Consider the following 12,584-nt stretch of genomic DNA (forward strand, 5'->3'; position numbering starts at 1 on the left):
AGCATTAAATAGCACATTTAGTGTACTACCATTTGTGGGGGGAAATTAATATATAAAATTATATAAGTATTTTAATATATAATATGTATTTTAGTGGGTGTATTCTGTATACTGTCTCTAGGAAAATACACTATGTCTAGCAAAGAACTGGTAGTGATGATTGCTTGTTGGGAAGGGCAATGTCACATCTCAGGGACAGAAAAAGGAAAAGTACTTATGAGCCACTTCATATCATTTTGGGTACTTGGAACTTCCTATCATATGCATAGATTCTTTTTAGGTATTTTTTTTCCCCAAAACCCAGTTCCAGCATTTATCAGCTGTATAATATTGGCAACTCGTTGCTAAATCTCCCTGGGCCTACATTTCCTCACTTATAAAATGAGATTAAAAATACTACCTTCCTCATAAAGTTGTTCTCATTAAATAACACAAGGAAAATGCTCAAAAAATGTCTGGCATAGAATAAGCATTCAATAATGTTAGCAATTTCTGCTGCCATAAATATAATGGGCAAGATACTCTGAAGGGTCCTCCAGCTACATAATAACTATATTCTGTATAAGACTTTTTAGGTAGCACATGCAGAACATAGGGAAAGTATAAAGGTTTTGTGTGTGTGTTTTAAAGGGAAAAACTAAAGAGAGGCTCTAAGCTGAGAGAGGAGACATAAATACTAAGCTCAGATGAAATGCATGTGATCCCAACAGTCCCTACAGAAGAAGATAAAAATCCTTTCTGGAGGAGCACACCCCATACCCATTTCACAGATGAGTGAGGAAGAAAGAACCCACAAAGGATTCTGAGTAGCCCATCATTTTCATGTCTATTCTTTGATTTCTGCTGTATCCTTTACATAGTACATGGAGAGCCATTCTTGCCAATCTAGATTCCATAATCTTTAGAATTAATATATACAAATATTCTTTCACCTCCCCCCCCCCCAAAAAAAGAAAGCTACTGCACTTAATTCATTTCAAGAACTCAGGGAGCCCTAGTCGATTTGGCTCATTGGATAGAGCGTCAGCCTGCGGACTCAATGGTCCCAGGTTTGATTCCGGTCAAGGGCATGTACCTTGGTTGCGGGCACATCCCCAGTAGGGAATGTGCAAGAGGCATCTGATCGATGTTTCTAATTCTCTATCCCTCTCCCTTCCTCTCTGTAAAAAAATCAATAAAATACATTTAAAAAAGAATGCAGGGAAAAATATGTGTTTTCATGAACACAGCATTCATTAGTCAAACCTGGGAGTCTAGTCCAACTTTCTTGTCCTATTTTTATGGCAACCAGAGATTGGTGTTTAATGTCATATTTCCTAATTTTAAAGGGGAAAAAATCTTTATGCTTCATTCTGTGTGTCTGACTTACAATTCATCTCTCTTCTCTCCATTTGGTCACTGGGACATAGCTGTGAGAAGGAGCTACTTTGATAGCAGCACATTTTCACTTCCCCACCAATTTTCCAAGAACTATTACAACATTTTATAAAAATGCTAAGTTTGGGTTGTTTTTCAACTACTTCGTGAGAGTTACCGGGAAATACAACAAGGATAAGAAATTGCTGAGCTGTTGATGCTGTCAGGCCAGCTGAGCTTGCTGGCTGGTTAAGTGACACTGACCATCACACCTACGGGCAGGATCCAAACACCTCCATAAAACTGCAAGCATCTCCTAGGGTCATCTGTGAAGGTCACACCTGTGCATGCCAAGGGCCTGTGGCAGATGCATGCCAATCAAATCCTTGCATACAGAGGAGGGGAGGAGAAACCCAAGATTTGACAGGAAGTTGCTTAAAATACACTTTTTGAAATATATACTCCCCCTCCCCCCCAAACAGGGACTTCTACGTTTAAAAAAACAAAAGAACCCTGGCTGGTGTGGCCCAGTAGGTTGGGCGTGGTACCGTGCACTAAAAGGTTGCTGGTTCGATTCCAAGGCAGGGCACATGCCCAGGTTTAAGCCTCAATCCCTGGCAGTGAGGGTGCAAGAGACACTTGATTAATGCTTTGTTCTTGCATCTATGTTTTTCTCTCTCTCCTTTTCCCTTCCTCTCTCTAAAAATCAGTAAGAAAATATTTTTAAAAGGACAAAAGAAGCATAACAACAAATTCATAAACCTTGATTGGATTCTGTTTTTTGTTTGAGCTATAAAGAAGTGATAGGATTTGACCCTGTGATCCCACTTCTAGGAATATATCCCAAGAACCCAGAAACACCAATCAGAAAGGATATATGCACCCCTATGTTCATAGCAGCACAATTCACCATAGCTAAGATCTGGAAACAGCCTAAGTGCCCATCAGTAGATGAATGGATTAGAAAACTGTGGTCTCGGTAAGAGATCAACCAAAGGACTTGTATGCATGCATATAAGCATAACCAATGGACACAAGACACTAGGGAATAGGGGAGGCTAGGGGACTGTCTAGGGCGGGGAAAAAAATGGACACATATGTAATACCCTTTGTAATAAAAAATAAAATTAAAAAAAAAGAAAAAAAAAGAAAAAAAAAAGAAGTAATAGGGACAGTTGGGAAAATCTGAACATGGATTATGAGTCATGCAAGGATATTGGGAAATAATTGTTAATTTTCTAAAGTGTGATAATGGTATTGTGGTTATGTAGGAAAGTACCCTTAGTCGAGCAGGTGCGAGCTAAAGAAATTCATGATGTCTTCACTTAACCTCAATTGTTTCAATAAAAACAGAATTAGTAAATGTGAAAAAAATAAAAAGCATGCTTCTTGGCCTACCTTTCCTCATGTTCAGTAATGTATTTCAACTGATAACAGCCCCAGACGGTACAGATTGTTTAAATGTACACAGATGCTATCAAATTGCTAAGGATTCAGCTAAATGTGTAAGAAATAACCCTCATCTTTCAAGAGTTTATTTTTCAGCTGCGGGAATAAAATTTACGTGCATATAGGAAACTGAAGACAATGCATGGTGACATGTTTCTCTAATGGCCAAATTGGCACTACCGACGAAGCTGGAAAACTCCAGAGAAGGGAGGACATTTCTAGAGAAGACTAGAAAATCAGTTGTCTTGTCTTGTTTTGTTTTGTTGTTGTTTTGAGGAGGTGATGGATAAGGTATATATAGGGGTGAAAAAGGGGGAAGGGTGTTCAGGATGTGAAAAAAGAGATGGAGAAGCCCAAAGACATGGGAAAATGTAAACTGGTGTGTGGTTCTATTGCCATAATTGTCACATCATTTCCTTTCCACATCTTTTCTTCCTACTGTCCTCTCACTCTATCTACCCAATGACATGGCATGTTTGAAGCATCCAATACGATCTAGATTACACTTATAGTTTTTTAATTTTTATTCTAATCCCAGTGGCATATCTAGAATTAGTCTTGTTTTTCTTCTTCCTACAGAGAAAGAAAAAATGAATGATTGCACAGACCCCCATTCCTACGGATGAGGGATGTAGTTTTCCTCCTTAATATGAGTCATTTATATGTTGCTTTTTTAGCCGGATTAAAGTTTCTGGTACAGTCATCCACCCAGCAAGGATGAAGAGGGTGAGGTTTCCTCAAACCCTTGGAGAAGGCAGAGTCCAAAAATGATTCCCTAGAACCAAAATGTATTTTTTAATACAGAAAACATCTGGTTCTACCGTCTTATCTGGTTTTGTTTGTTTTAATTTCAAAAATAATCTCAAATTTATTGAAGAATTATGCCTTCCCTATTTGATCTTAATGAAATGAAAAGAGCTTCACTCTGACTAAATAACAAGACTTCCAGTGCAGTGAGATGCTAAATTATACTTCTGAGATAAGACAGTAAAATACTTTTTAAGGAGGCTGCAACTCATTTCAATTCAGGCACATGCAGGATGCCAGTACTTCGGCTTCCACTCAGATATTTGCAAATGGGCAATACCAGCATGCTTACATAACTTTTACCAGTGCAAATGTTTGTACAAAAGTCCTTACCTAGGGAAATAAAACATAAGTACTGCATTTGTATTTTATTACTGTTGAAGGCACTTTAGTATCCATATCATGAATAAAAATATTAGATATTTGTTATCTCAAAAGAGTTGTCTATGGTCACTCTCTGCATGTCCTTATCTTCCTCCCATTCCAAAACCCAGCCAATCACCACCCTCTCTCTCCATCCATGTAAGTCTTCCTAACATCAACAATAATGGCCATTGTTTATCTCCCTGGCTTCATTTCTTTCTTCAACCGCCTCCTTTTCCATCTTCAGCAATATCCCACACCTGTTCCTACTTCCTCTCCCTTTGCACAAGCCTTCCCCTCATCTTTTTCTGCCTAGTCAGCTCGCATTTAACCTTCAGACTCAGCTCAGATAGCATTTATCTCCTCAAGATAAGCCATGTCCTCTGGTTCCACACTTCCATAACACTCTGCACTTTTCCTGTTTTAGAAATTATATACATACCGATGCTTATTTGATTACTAGGGGCCCGGTGCACGAAATTCGTGCCCTGGGTGGGGGTTGGGGAGTGTCCCTCAGCCCAGCCTGCCCCCTCTCACATACTGGGAGCCCTCAGGCGTTGACCCCCATCACCCTCCAATCGCAGGATCAGGCCTGGCCAGGGGACCCTGGGCAGAGGTGTCAGGCCTGGGCAGGGGACCCTCTTTTCCCCCCATCACTGGTTCTGCCCCCAGCCCTCGGGTCCCTCAGCCCAGCCTGCCCCCTCTCACATACTGGGAGCCCTCAGGCGTTGACCCCCATCAACTTCCAATCGCAGGATCGGCCCCTTGCCCATGCCTGACGCCTCCGCCAGAGGTGTCAGGCCTGGGCAGAGGACCCCCAGCTCCCCGCGGTTGCAGGCTCCGCCCCTGCCCCTGCAGGACGCTTCCGGCTGAGGCATCCAGCCCGGGCAGCGGGGACTTGCAGCTGCAGTGGCCCCGCGATCGTGGGCTTCGCTTTAGGCCTAGGCAAGGGACCCCTAGCTCCCAGGACTGCCAGCTTCGACTGTCCCCAGCTCCCATCGCTGGCTCCACCCCTACTTCCTGCTATCACTGGCCAGGTTCAGAAAAGGCACCTGATTCTCCTATCATGGCTGGGGGGCAGGGCAAAGGTGTCCCCAGGGCCGCCTTTTTCCTGCCCCCCAGCTCTTAGCTTCCCCCTGGGTTTCCGATCACTGTCAGTGGCAGGGGGCTTCTTCCTGCTTTCCCTTTCTCCTCCCTGCATTGTGCCTACATATGCAAATTAACCGCCATCTTGTTGGCAGTTAACTGCCAATCTTAGTTGGCAGTTAATTTGCATATAGCCCTGATTAGCCAATGAAAAGGGTAGCGTCGTACGCCAATTACCATTTTTCTCTTTTATTAGTGTAGATTGACTCTGAGTGAGAGTAAGGCAGGACCTGCCCCTTTTTTGCTCACCATTTATCCTTAACTCGTGGAAGGTTTTGGTCCTTTTCAGCTATTATCAGTTCTTAGGAACGCTGAGCACACTGTTACACAGGGCGGGTGAGTCCACACTTAAGGAGGTTCACAAGCCCCCACCAGGCTAGGGACCTGGAGGGGCTTCTTCTGTGCTTTGCATTTCAAAAAAGGGTCAGGGCATCCATGGGACCACCCTGCCAATGGCAGGAGAACACGACTTCTAGGTGAAATAGCACAGAGGAAAAATCCGCCCCACCCGGTGAAGACCTTAACAATGTAACTTCTTGTGTGCACCCTCACACATATTGGCCAGGACTACCTGTGCCCCAAAAGGAATAGCACACAGAGCCCAGCAGTCCATTCTATCCATTCCGAAGCATTTCGCGAATGCTGATTTTGTGCTAAAGTACTAAGCACTGCGAGGGACAGGAGATGGGCCATAAGAGCTATTGTTTATGCAGGCTCTACCATGTTCCAGGACTGAACATTTTAAGTGGCAATTCACAAACAACAGTTTCAGCAAATTGCCATTTTATGAAGATGTGAACATGTCACAAATGATACTATAAACACCAAAGGGAGTAAGCAGGCCTTTGTAATCTACATTATTCCAGATCTTCAACATAGTCCACGATAAAGGCATTTGAGAACTTTCTGAGGTCTCAGAATTCCAATAAAATCTACTCTTCCAGGGTTCTTAATCATTCAGTAGGACATGAAACTAACAGCAGCACCCAGTAACCAAATATGTTGTATTCAGCTCCATATTAGAAATACCCAGAGTTCTTATTCTAATAATTGGTTATTTGGGAGATATTTTTAGCAAACTATACATTTTTCTGACTCCTAAAGTGAATTTTTCCCACCTGGTTACCTGTGGTGAAAAAAAATCCAAGCACCATTTATCTAACGCATATTCATCTGAGTAACCACCATGTGCTAAGAGTCATGGATCTGAAAGTGATAAAGTTGTAGCCCCTGTCTTCAAAGTTGGGTTAAAGGGAAGACTCATGAGATAAAAAGTAAGAGCCATAAAGAGGTGCCAAGCAGAAAGTGGGGCACAAAGGAGCCAGGACTTGGCTCTGCCTGTCAACAGAGGGGCTGGCGCCATGTCAGTAATGACCTCATTGAGAAAGGGACCCTTAATTGGTCTTGCAAGGTATTAATCCAGCAGATGAAAGGTGCAGGAGGAACAGAGACAAAGATGCAAAGGCATAAACAACATAGAAGACTGGGCAAGCAGTCGGCAAGGCCAGGCCTGGATTTATCCTCTAGGTAAGCAATAAATAGCCATAAAAAGATTTTAAAGAATAAGTTAGTTTTAAAAACTGGTACACAGATGTTCATAGCAGCACTGTTGACAATAGGCAAAGGTGAAAATCATTCAAATGTCCATCGACTAAGGAATGGAGTTCTCACATACTGCAATATGGATACACCTTGAAAACATTATCCTACATGGAAAAAACATAGGCACAAAAGATCCCATATTGTATATGCCCATTTGCATGATTTACATCGAGAATAGGCAAACTTAGAGAGGCAGGAAGCAAATTAGTGGCTGCTGAGGGGTGGCAGTGGGGGGAGGAATAGGGAATGACTGCTTCATGGTTCATGGGTTGTCCTTTGGGTTGATAAGCATATTCTGGAATCAGATAGTGGTGACGGTTACACAACTTTGTTAATGTAATAAATGACACTAAATTGCACACTTTCCAAGGGTGAGTTTTATGTTAAGTTATAAAAGTAAAACAATCAGGGGATTGTCAAGGGCGGGGGGCGGAGGGGAGAGGGGGGAGAGGACACATATGTAATACCCTTTGTAATACTTTAAGCAATAAAACAATAAAAAATAATAATAATAAAATAAAATAAAAGTGAAACAAGAACAAAACTAACAACACAAAAAGATATAAAGTGGAAAGTAAAAATTCTTTTCCACATCCCCAACCCTTAAGTATTACTTGGGTTCTGAATTTTGATATGGCTTTCCAGAAATGTGTCTTATATGTGCACGGAGGGGGCTGAATGATCACAGCATACACTTTTGCTGTCAGTTTAACTTGTTTGTGGGAATCTCAGGATTTTGAAATCCCTACGTCATGTGTAAGCCTAGAAGAACTCCCTTTAAGTCAGAATCACCTTGTAACTGCTTTAGCTTTCAAAGATTTTATTTTTAAACTCATGAATCAATAGCTTGCTAACAAGTTCGGATTTTCAGGTGTGGTTTACTGAGAAAGGTTCACTCTGTCCAAGTAGTTTTTAAAAACCAGTAACGCAGAGAAGAGAAAGAGCATTGTGACTATAGCGACAGGTCCCCTGTGATGCCAACCAAGCAGGATCATACCAGGAAGATGTGACAGGTATTTATTGGAAAATGGCTGCAGTTGTATTAGTGCATAAATCACTAATTCATGGGGAAGATTAGTATTTCACATGCAGAGGCACCAACTTCAATAGTCAAAAGGCTTTGAGAAACAGATCTCAATTAGAAGTTAAATTTAAAGTTAATGTAATTAATGTGACACCGTAGACTAAACAATGTTTTCACAAAGGAAAGGGTGTGGCTTTTAAAAAGTTAGGAAACAATGTCATGCATGAAGTAAGACCTGGTGAGAGAAGATTAACATTAATTGCTCAAGTTCAGAATATGCATCAGAAGAGGTGAATTAGTCCTTCTCTTTAATCTTAAGGATTGGATCCATATTAACAATTTAAGTAATGGAAGCTATTGTAAGTTGGCCATTTGACTATTTGAAAACAAAGAGCTACACGATGGTTTCAGGAGAGAGAAAATTCATTCAATGTACAATCATCAGATATTATTTCCAGGGTTAATGTTAACACTCTGAGCCTCAGTTTTCTTGCCTATACATAAGGAGAACAGTTATTGATTTTTCACAGAGAGGAAGGGAGAGGGATAGAGAGTTAGAAACATTGATAAGAAAAAAACATCTATCAGCTGCCTCCTGCACACCTCTTACTCGGGATGTGCCCACAACCAAGGTACATGCCCTTGGCCAGAATCGAACCTGGGACCTTTCAGTCCACAGGCCGACGCTCTATCCACTGAGCCAAACCAATTAGGGCACCATGGAACACTTTTAAAGGTTATTGTAGTTGAGTGACCAGTTGAGACTTTATCTTGTACTTTGTCCTTTTAGTGCCTTGGATGCACCAAGAAAGAATGGAACATTGTTCTTCTCCAGAGGGGAAGCCAAATATTAAGACCAGTGTGACCACAGGGGTCTGTATGAGTTGTTCTAGAACAGGCTGAGCCTAGGGGTACAGAGTTGCTACTGAGCTGGCCTTGGTGAAGGCCATATCCAACCTGGACAGGACAGAGTAGTAATGGCAGACAGATGGCTGGGATCAGCACCCAGTTGCAGCATCATGTGGCCACAAAGGACAAGGGCCGCCATGGCCACCATAGCCTTAGAGCTTCACATATGAAGACCCCCCTTAAAAACTGAAAGCAAGTTCCACGAGGACAGCAGCTTTGTCTTGTTCCCCAACAACAAGCTGTAGCCCCAGAACAAGAACTAGGACCTGGCATATCATAAACACTGAATCACTATCTGGAAAACAACCAACACTTAGATCATAAGAGGCTCTGGGAATCCTGGTAGAGTAGAAAGAAAGAAAAGAGAAATCCCAAAGTGACTGATAATGGACTTTCCAATAATTGTGTGGGTATGGCTCAAACTGATTCTCTTAAAAATTTAGAAATAGAAAAAAAAAGTGACATGATTAGCACTGAATGGGTAGATCAATTCAGTTCTGGTATATTAATCACTGAAGCCATTTATACAAAAGATGGACACGAATGTTGTACAGGTGAATAGTCCTATTTAAAGTGCAAGAGCACATGATCTGAGGTTTTGACAATCTGAGATCATTTACTCTTTTTTGAGGTCTGATGAAAGCTATGAACCTCATAGAAATATCCATATGCAGACAATGCAACAACTAAAGGAGGTAGCAAGGAGATTAATAGATGACTGGTTAACAGAATAAGAAGAACCCGGGGTCCCTTTTGAATCTCTCTCTATTGGTCTACATGAACAAAATAGGTCCAGAGGCGTGGATGCATGGAACAGACTACACAGACAAGCATATCTCAGAGGGAAGGACGGGGTTGGGGGAGAGATTAACCAAAGAGCTTATATGCATATATGCATAACCCATGGACACAGACAATAGTGCGGTGAAGGCCTGGGGTAGGGCAGGAGCTGGGTGGAGGAAGGTAAAGGGAGGGAAAAAATGGGAGACATCTGTAATACTGTCTACAATAAAAATAAATTTTAAAAAAATCCCTTCTTACCAACTCTTTTGTGAAGTGCATGCATATCCTTTCTTTTTTTCTTCTTCTTCTTCTTTTGGTTAGTCCCGGGAGGCAGGGCCAAGGGCTCATTCACAGGCAGCTCAGGTCCCCCCGCCCCCAATGCCCCCGTGGCCAGGCTCCAGGCCACGGCACCTGTCCTGGGTGGAAGGGGGCTGGGAGGGAGTGTGTGCGGCCCTCGAGTGGAGGTGAGGCCTCGCTGTGGCCTCCTCCCAGGTGACAGACACAGGACAGAGGCGACTGGGGCAGGGGAGAGCTGCACGTCTCAGATGCCCTCGCCTGACCTGAAGCACAAGGGCCTTGCTCAGTGCGTGCGTGTACATGGGTGTGCGTGCGTGCACATGGGTGTGCGTGCGTGTACATGGGTGTGCGTGCGTGTACATGGGTGTGCGCGCGTGTACATGGGTGTGCACGCATGTACATGGGTGTGCGTGCGTGTACATGGGTGTGCATGAGTGTACATGGGTGTGTGTGCGTGTACATGGATGTGCGTGCGTGTACATGGGTGTGCACGCGTGTACATGGGTGTGTGTGCGTGTACATGGGTGTGTATATCCTTTCTTAATCAGTTTTGTAAATTCAGATATATTAGTTTGAGAGCCACGATTTTTGCATTGTGTGAGGAAGCCCGGGATTGTGGGATGGCTGTAGGTTGGGAGTATTTCTAGACTTTGAGTTGCATGAGTGCTGAGAACCCAGCTGTAAAAATAGCTTTATTGACAAGAGCACATCAAACAGTGCTGAGGGAAAGGATCAAGAAAAAGGTGACACAGCTTCCGTGGGGAAGAACCAGGAGGTGACTAACAGGACTAGCAGGAACCTGAGGCGTGGCTGCAGGTGAAGACGGCGTTCCTTGTCTAGGATTCAAAGGCACAGCAAGGAAGGAGGCCGAGCTGAGACAGTTAGTGCTCAGGTGGCTGGAATGGGAACCAGACACTTTAAATAAAATCTGGAGCGATAATAAATGCTGGAGAGGAAACATCTAGATTCCCATCCCAACTCCCTTCCTTCCTGGCTGAATAGCACTGGGCAAGCTATTAACAATTTCTCTGGAAAGAATATGCTCCTTCTAATTGTATCCACTGATGGAGTACAGCCCTTGGCCCTGTGACACTGAGCATTTGGCTTTAAGCGGTAAATCGTAATGCACTGTGAAGGGAATGTGTTGTTGTGATCTCATCATTGGCCACAGACTCCAGTTCTTGAACATGTTAAACACAGCATAGCGTAGGTATTCAATGTTTGTAGAATGAATGCTGAAAGGCATTACATACCTAATGGAGTGCAAAAAAAAAAAAAAAGTAACTGCCGATTTCTGTGTTTTAACATAAAACAACACCTTTTAACAGTAACATAATTTTGCCCTAGCTGGTTTGGTTCAGTGGATAGAGCGTTGGCCTGCGGACTGAATGGTCCCAGGTTCGATTCTGGTCAAGGGCACTTTCCCGGGTTCCAAGCTCGATCCTCGTTAGGGGGCTATGCAGGAGGCAGCTAATCAATGATTCTTTCTCATCACTGATGTTTCTATCTCTCTCTTTCCTCTCCCTTCTCTGAAATCAATAAAAAAGATATTTTATTAAAAAGTAACATAAGTGCCCTAACCGGTTTGACTCAGTGGATAGAGCGTTGGCCTGTGGACTCAGGGGTCCCAGGTTCGATTTCGGTCAAGGCCATGAACCTTGGTTACGGGCATATACCCAGTGGGGAGTGTGCAGGAGGCAGCTGATCGATGTTTCTTTCTCACCGATGTTTCTAACTCTCTATCCCTCTCCCTTCCTCTCTGTAAAGAATCAATAAAATATATTTTTAAAAAAAGTAACATCGTTTTAAAACCAGAATAGATTTAATCAACATAATTAACAACTTCTAAACATCTGCATTTTGTGTAATAGAAATCACTTTGAGAGAAGATATAATTACATGCAATGTTTTACTTTCTAAAGTATATGAAAATTTGCTTTAAAATATTCTCAACAAAGTTAAGACAAATTGTACAGCAGTTTCTATAATTTTGTGGAACATTCATTCATTTAACATTTATTGAGTACCTATACTATTTACAAGGCCCTGTGCTTGCAAAGACGTAAGTAAATATTTCCTTCTTTTCTTCTTATGTCAGGTGAGTAGGAACTTATAATAAATTTGGATGAAAATATATACAAATAAGGTACATGGTCAGCAAATGTATATAAGTAGTCTATAAGAAGAATGACAATAAGAGAGGCATTTATAGGAGGAAGAGGTCACTTTGGGGTAGGGAAGTAGTAAAGAGATTTTGGAGAGGGCACTTGAGTTGAGCTTTAAAGAATGAACTTAAGCACAAGTGAAATGAAAGACAAGCAGACTTAAAACTGGCACAACTTCTAGGAAGAGAAGAGCATTTCTCACCAATGTAAATGGATTTAAAATTACTGAGTAATCTCTGGTTAAGCTCCTCAACATCCTCAAAGCTGGATTATTAATAAAGGCATGTGCTTCTGCATTTTACACACAACACAAAACAGTGGCACTCCAGGCTTTTGCCAAGGAGAACTACTCAGGCTCCTGCCCCTTGGTGTTCAGCAAAACTCCACTGACAGGACTACTTTTAGGAGGAGTGCAGAAGAACACATGGTTCTGCCCTGCCTGTGACATCCTAAAGTCTATCTCCAAAAAGGGAACCTTCTCTCCATTTGACCCAGTGATCCCACTTCTAGGAATATATCCCAAGAAATAAAAATACCAACCAGACAGATATATGCACCCCTATGTTGATAGCAGTGAAATTTATAATAGCTAAGATTTGAAAACAGCCTAAGTGCCCATCAGCAGCTAAGTGGATTAAAAAACTGTGGTACGTCTATACCAGGGGTGGGCAAACTTTTTGACT

General features: G+C 42.3%; 1 protein-coding gene and 1 long non-coding RNA gene across 2 annotated transcripts in view; both read right to left on the minus strand.

Annotated features, from left to right (window-relative positions):
* Positions 1-12,584, minus strand: part of GDA (guanine deaminase) — a 70,997-nt gene that overhangs the window by 46,743 nt on the left and 11,670 nt on the right. The gene's annotated exons all lie outside the window — the stretch shown is intronic.
* Positions 6,675-12,584, minus strand: part of LOC107183319 — a 16,962-nt gene continuing 11,052 nt past the window's right edge. Inside the window, exon 2 of the long non-coding RNA XR_001514100.1 lies at positions 6,675-6,827. This is a non-coding gene — a long non-coding RNA (uncharacterized LOC107183319). The remainder of the gene's footprint in view (positions 6,828-12,584) is intronic.

Source organism: Myotis davidii, unplaced genomic scaffold, assembly GCF_000327345.1.
Source record: "Myotis davidii unplaced genomic scaffold, ASM32734v1 scaffold616, whole genome shotgun sequence".
NCBI classification, from domain to species: domain Eukaryota; kingdom Metazoa; phylum Chordata; class Mammalia; order Chiroptera; family Vespertilionidae; genus Myotis; species Myotis davidii.